The 7,357-nt window shown below is 35.5% G+C and overlaps 1 long non-coding RNA gene across 1 annotated transcript; it reads left to right on the top strand.

Moving 5' to 3' along the window:
- Nucleotides 1-439: 439 nt before the first annotated feature.
- Nucleotides 440-6,286, top strand: LOC144436051 (uncharacterized). Its single transcript, XR_013480925.1, has 3 exons — nt 440-565; nt 1,700-1,921; nt 5,886-6,286. It is a non-coding gene; the product is annotated as an uncharacterized LOC144436051 (long non-coding RNA).
- Nucleotides 6,287-7,357: the final 1,071 nt, after the last annotated feature.

Here is a 7,357-nt window from a genome sequence, read left to right as displayed (position 1 = left end):
AAGTCAGCGCTGTAAACGAGAGCCACAGCCAGCACCTTAAACAGGCTAATCGGCTCTTTACATGCATGATAACATTTCAGTTACAACTCTTTAATATGTAATACACGTGCCAATTGACACGCCCCTAATTACGACCGCATTACAAGTATAATATTTACTAAATCTTAACTCCATCCAGTGCATCAGCTGTGTCCTCCATTCCACTTATGATTTCGCCCATTGAACCTAATTATCTTAGTTGCGAAATCTGCCTGACAGCACATCACCGCCAACTAAAAGTTTGCCCATGACCGTACAATCGCCCTCGCATCAACCAATCAAAACGTAATTTGCTGCGATTTGACTGTTTCCTCAACGAAGATGACGCTATGTCGACCATGTATCGAGGCTATAAAATGACGGCTATCTTGTTGAAGTGACAGTGTGTATTTGACCTGCATCAGCTCTACAAGACTTGTATCACCTGTTAACAAATAATAAGATAAAACAAATGGAGCGAACGAGGCTGACGACGATCCTGTTGGTGATTTTGGCGATGGTTTGTGCAGTTCAGAGCTACACTTTTGTAAGTATTTTGACGTTTTAGTCGTAATTGCACTTTTTATCACAACGTAACATCAGAATTAGATATGTAAGCCTGCTGTGTACACATGCACGACAAGTCATCCACGACGAACTGTAGCCTAATGTACCTGTGTGTCTCGGTGGAGATATCGAATTGCAAAGTCTTTCGGTGTCATATATATGCAATGTAAATAACTCGACATTTGGAATGACTCCAAACCATTTCATTGCGAAAGTGGGTTTTATTTTTAGCTAAGGCTTCTTGCTCTGTGTTTAGTCTTTTTTCCAAACATTTAAAATAATTTTCGGGTTTTCAACCAGACGACATGGCGAATTGTAGAAAAATTGATAATTCACACAAGAGCACTGTCTAGTAACTGTTGCACTGGTAACGGACTTATTTCAGATTTTTTCATTGCATCAGAGTGACATAGTATTATTTATCTCAGATGAATATTTGACAGCGAAGCTGATATGTTGGCACTGGCACCAAATGTTCAAAAATGGGCTTACTCAAACAAAAATATAGGTGGACTTCAAAACTCTCACTCTGCGAATGTGTCGTCTACTCGTTTTTGTGAGAAGAGTACATTTCTCAATTCTAATCTATGGGTACAGAGCACATAGAGGCAGATTGATTTCTCTCTCTTAAATTGTATGCTGTTACTTCCTAAGAGTTGACACAGGCTGACAATGAATATTCCAGTATTTCCTCATGTACTGCCGATAAATCAGGCTGTCCTGGAAATGTTACGTTACCGTCACCGTTAATCAGCCTGAGAATCTTCTTCGGAGTAACAATACGTCGTATATTTACGTGTCGTCTAACACTGTTGGCGGCAAAAAATAATTTCAAATTTTGTTGTTTCAATATCCTTTAAATCAGACAGATTTTCATGCTAACACGTCATTACTTTAACATAACTTACTGAGGAGTTATTGCCATCCGGCAGTTTTGGCGGAGAAAATGAGGAAAGGTTGTAAATGTTGTCATTAAAAGTATCTACGGACATTCTGGTAGCCCAGACAGACCTTTTGAGCTAATACGTTATCGTAATCTATTATGGTAATTGTTGTCGTCGTCTGAAATTTTTGGCGGGAAAACGGTGTGCAATTTCTAATTTTGTCGTTTCAGTATCCACGGACATTCTGTAAATCAGACAGAGACTGCCCAAATTACTACATGTGTCAGGGATTTTATTGTGAAGAACCCAGAATACAACATATGATCTTTTGTGTGGAAGACGAAGACTGTGACGAAGAGTTGTCGTGTGTCAATTTTTACTGTAGGAAAACTGGAGCTCTGAGCAACTTACAAGATCTACTTGTCAAGGCAAACCGAGGGTAGTTATCGAAGGTAAACTTTGATTTGAACATAAACTCTGAAAATTGTGAAATATGTGTATTATTATACTAAACAATTTACACGGGACAATTTTAATTATTCTCTTCCTGATAGGAATACACAAGCCCGAATAATATAGGTACAGCTTTTGTTATGATAAAATGAATTGTCAATATTTTGAAAAAGCACCCCGTGGCAGCAATCGACCGCTGAAATGTTCACACGCTCCGGCTTCGTTTCTTCTAATTATGTGTTCTAAAACTGTAGTAGTTTTAGGAAGGCCCTGAAACTATTTTGACAACGTAAATGACATCTGTTTGAAACGGATAAGTTGCATACAATAATTATATACAAAGTCTATAGTTTACTGGGTGATAGCATATATGTACGATAACATCAATGGCAAATTACATCAAAGACCGGAATCATGTAAGAAAACATTATCAAGGGTTACAGCTTCGGTGCCTTTAATCCATCATTTTCCAAATTCTTGGCACTATATATTTACACTAATTGTAACCATTTTACGAAAATATTGCTTTCTATATCCCCTTAAAAATCCACTGCCAATCAAACATAATCACTTTCATTAGTTCAACTCCACCTCGAAGTCAAGTACGTCAACAATCACATTAAGATAAAATTTCAATACAGCTTCAAAAATTCCAACTCTCCTGCTAATTAGCTGAGTGAATATTTTCCATAACTTTCATTTTAACGGAATTTCAGCACTATAAAAATGTTAATCGTGATTAGAGTAGGGGTTAATGTACTATAGCAAACTATAGAAGTCTTCGAGTGTGTTTATAATTATCGATATTACTACGTAAATAGCTTTATTATAATTATTACAAATATACTTCAAATATCCCCGAGGCGTTAATTCTGATAAACGTACCGTGTGCTATGTACTTCGAATAATTACGAAAATGAGAGAACTTTGAAAAATTCGATACAGGAAAACGGCTGGCTGCCATGACAACCGCACGTAAAAGGAAACACGTGAGATAACGATATCGAAAACCTTACCTTCGGATATAGAAGAAATAAGGTGTAAAACAGCTACACTGAAATATGAATGATTCAGAGACAAGGCTTAACGACTTACACGACTTTACTATTTATAAAACAAGTGGGGGGTAAGCCGAAAATTGTTAACGCGTTTCTAATATTATATTTTTTTCTCACAAAACGTTTGTACTATAATCTGGGCAATATCAAGGTTTCATTCGATATGATAAAGCTCTCTGTTCGAGAAAAAAATCGTTTTCTTGTTCAGCATCTGCAATTGGAAATCAGCTAAAGGTTTTATTGTACGTAAAACTGTTAACATCTGTAGTCTAACTAAATTAACCAATTAGACGATGGTTTCAAGGACAGAGATAGTATAAACCTCAAATCACGAAGAGAACATTAAGTTTACCAGTAAATATATACTAAGCATATTCTTTAGAATTTGTGTAAAATATTCATGAAATGTAAAAGATCACTAACAGTCCTGTATGAAGGTAACGTACTTAGGACCTACACATATATAATTATGTAATTGGTTTATGAAAGTTTATTTCTCCAAAAGAATGTTTCTAAATGTCAACAGCTTATGACATTATAAATTTAAAATTGATTAAATAATCATAAAGTCATACCTGCATACCCTTTGTAGCACCTACGACCAGATAAATCTGACCCTATGTGACCTTACAAATGTATTCCTGATCGGATTACAATGAAACCCAATTAGCGATACAATACTTAGTAGTTCGGTCTAAAAAAAACGTGAAGGATTTATTGCAAACACAAATCTTGGTGTAGTTGTTATTAACTTGTATTAGGCACTAACCCTTAAATAATCACTATTGCATTTTGGGTTAAAATTTATCGGATTTCAAAGACGTTTTTGCCGTCGGTGTGAAACGTGACGCCGTGTTTTTTTAAATCGATGTTGACAGAGCACCATTATGGCATTAGTTAACAGAAAGATTATATGTTACGTGTCATCACAATCACATACAAGATATGCTATCGTTTATAGTGTTAAGAAAGAAGCTTATAAGTTTACTGTTTGCGACGGTTTTCTTCACGTCAATTTACTCGGCGCGATCATCTAAGTAAAAAAAAGCTGCAATCGTGGGAATATATGCTAGTCGAGATATTCATCTCTCAGCGCATTTCAATCAGATTTATTTCCTTATTTCCCATACGTGTTTAACAATGGCATTCTAAATGAAATATTAAGTAACGCGAGCAGACATCGTCACAATATTGAAAATACTATTTCACAATAGATATCATGAGAAAGCGTGCATGACAAAGCTCGTAAAAACCTTTTATTAACGACTACGTATACACCATTAAAACATACTATCAAAAACCATTGAATCGACCAGTTATAGAATTATTCTAAAACTGTGAAGGTGGTTAGCTTGCAGTGGTGCATGACTATAGCAGTATATATGTATCACGGATTGTACGGAGGTCTGTTCTGACACAAGGGACACCTAGCTAGATTAAAGGGTACACCGACGTACAACAGGTGAAAGCCATTGAGACGAATGCATAAATACATGTATCATAAGAGACGTGGACAGCTGCAAGGCTCCCACAGCTATTGTGTCAAATGAGGGGTGGTGGTGGTGGTGGTGGGGGGGGGGGTAAAAATGTAAATAGTCGAAATATCTATACATTTAGGGAAGATAATTGATTAGCACTTTGTAATATCATGAACTTCAAAGTGGTCATATGGATGAAAATTGGGGTATTTATTTTGGATTTTTAATTGATAAAAACAATTTCTACTTGAAAAATCAAAGAGAATCAAAATTGACAAACTCAGTGTTCACAACTCAATACATTGCAAGAAAGGTACAAAATGTTTAATAGAAGAAAAACTAGGCATTAGAAGATGCAGTAATAGATTGTGAGATAAATTGAGTTTTAAGAAGGCACAATCTGGTGATTAACTTTTGATAGATGAGGGGGAGGGAGCCGTAAATAAGTAGGGGGAGAAATGAACTTCCTACATGATGTGATGTGAATACAGAGATACAGATATTGAAATGCATGTACTTAATTAGAAGCGTAGAGATTAATCAACTTGAAGTCAGACGGGACCATCCCTTAGGATACATAACAAGACTAGTGACAAGTATTTGAACACAGTTAAAGGACATCTTTGAATTGCTAACCTTTGAATATTAGAAACCGCAGTTATCATTGAAGAAATAATGTAATTTCTTTTCATTTTTTTTGATTAAATTTTAACATCAATGTACAATGGAAACCATTTCACCCCGGAATAACGCGTCGTCCGACTCGACAATCTTCTTAACATTGGTACATTTCATCCTCTGACTCAACAAACGCGTTAGACATTGTTACATTTTATAGTCTGACTTGTCAAACATCTACTCAACATTGCCACATTTCATCCTCTGACTCAATAAACGCGTCAGACATTGTTACATTTTATTGTCTACTCGAAATTGCCACATTTCATTACGTGACCTGTCCTATGACTCAACAAAGTTCCTTATTAGATTCAAGTTTTTTTTAAATATTTTTCTTTGCGTGAGATACCATTATCTTAATACAGAGTATATATGTTACATTGAAAATAATTCGGCTTAGTTCTTTGAGGCTAGTGTTCTTTCACGCAGAGGCAATGTAGCAATGTAAGTAAGATTTATGTTGACAAACGATACAATGTAATTGCTAATATGACTTGTATTGACGGAGCAAGAAGACTCTATCATGTGTCAGGTGAAGTGTTTGTCATTGTAAATTTGTGTATGCTCCCTTTGTATAGTACAGTTATTGTAATCGATATTCAAGTTCATAACAAATTGATCGATTCATGTATGTAATCGTCAAATAAGAAGTGCCTTGACTGCCGACTTAGTTCGTAAAACTATTCCTCTAATTTACAACACAAATCAAATTGAATTTAATTCTCGTCTGTTCACACTTTTTATTTCAGACTGTCTGTTGTAAATAGTAGCGGCTTGGCCCCCAAGAGGAGAAATGTGATCTTGCGGCAGCTGAGGCGTACCTCATAAAAATGTATTATCAATGTCTCAGTCGATTAAACTTTATTCTCTTTAACTGCCATCTTTGAACGAATAATCACCGATGTATGGCATTTCAGTCGTACGATATGCTTCTGTTGTCACCTGGGAAACGTCTACCGTTCACACAGTTAATCTAGCGATCTAAGAACAATGAGTATTCAGTATATAACAAATTGTTTCGGTCATTTGATGAAAACACCGTTACTTTTCATTTTTACACACAAATCTACCAGACTTAAATTTTTATCCTGGTAATAATATATTTGAATGTGGATTTTGAATCAATATTTCTCCGATGAAAAAATTATAGTACCGTGTGGACTATTTATTAAAGAAAAGTTTTAGACCACAGGTGACATCTTCAATCTTGTGGTGTGATCTCCTTCCGAATGTTTGATTTGTGCGAGGTTTGGGGAAATGTGTATAGTAGATGAGAGGTGTTGTCTCGTAATTATCAAAATGATGTAGTGTCGTCATTTTTTAATAAATTTTCACCGTAAAAATTGTGACTTCTAATAGAAACGTTGACTATATTCAACCGCGTGCGTGTACACCGACTCAATCGTTTCAATTCTAAAATTGATTAACGGCTACACTGGGGTGATGATCCCGACTACATATACGAATACATGTACGTGTTTCAATTATTACCTACATTCTGTTACATCTTTCCAGATAGATTACATGTAACCAAAACATCCTTCCGTACTCTTTGACCGTTTTCATGAGTGATGTTCTTCCACTACTGCAACACTCAGCATATTTGAATTCCAACCACTGTATTGACAAATATTCAATCATAACGGAAATCGTTTTCGTTATCTCGTATTTCGATATTTTTCTTTCGTGATTCTGATATCCAATATTTTTTTATTTTAATTATGATATTAAAAATCAAATTATACCGTATATTGCATAATCATTGGAAATCGGATATTGTTGGTTATCCCAAGTTTATATAAAGTATACAGTCGGGGTAATTTTGGAAATATTGATGATATAACGAACTCGTATACGTTTAGACGATAGATGTGAATCATTTGATGAGGTACAGTATTGGATATTATGGTATGCAATGCCCAATTTATTGACACTGGATTGTATGTACCCTGGTCGCTCTACGTCACGACAATCTGTGTCCACGTCACTGGTTTGCTCGTGCTCGAAATTGGTTATTTGCCCGATTTTTCATATATTATGCTGGAGGATTATCACTACTCGTCTAAGGTTTCTAGCGACTCGTGGTTACAAGTCTCCTTAGGTAACTTGTATTTTTCGTGGCTGGACGACGAAGAATATTAGGCAATAATATCTAAATATACATATATTCTGACAAGTTATACAACATTAACTTTCAAGTCTTCAGATGCAAGTCCACGTA

Source organism: Glandiceps talaboti, chromosome 6, assembly GCF_964340395.1.
Source record: "Glandiceps talaboti chromosome 6, keGlaTala1.1, whole genome shotgun sequence".
NCBI lineage: Eukaryota > Metazoa > Hemichordata > Enteropneusta > Spengelidae > Glandiceps > Glandiceps talaboti.
The sequence above is the reverse complement of the archived record's forward strand: the minus strand, read 5'-3'. Positions and strand labels throughout refer to the sequence as shown.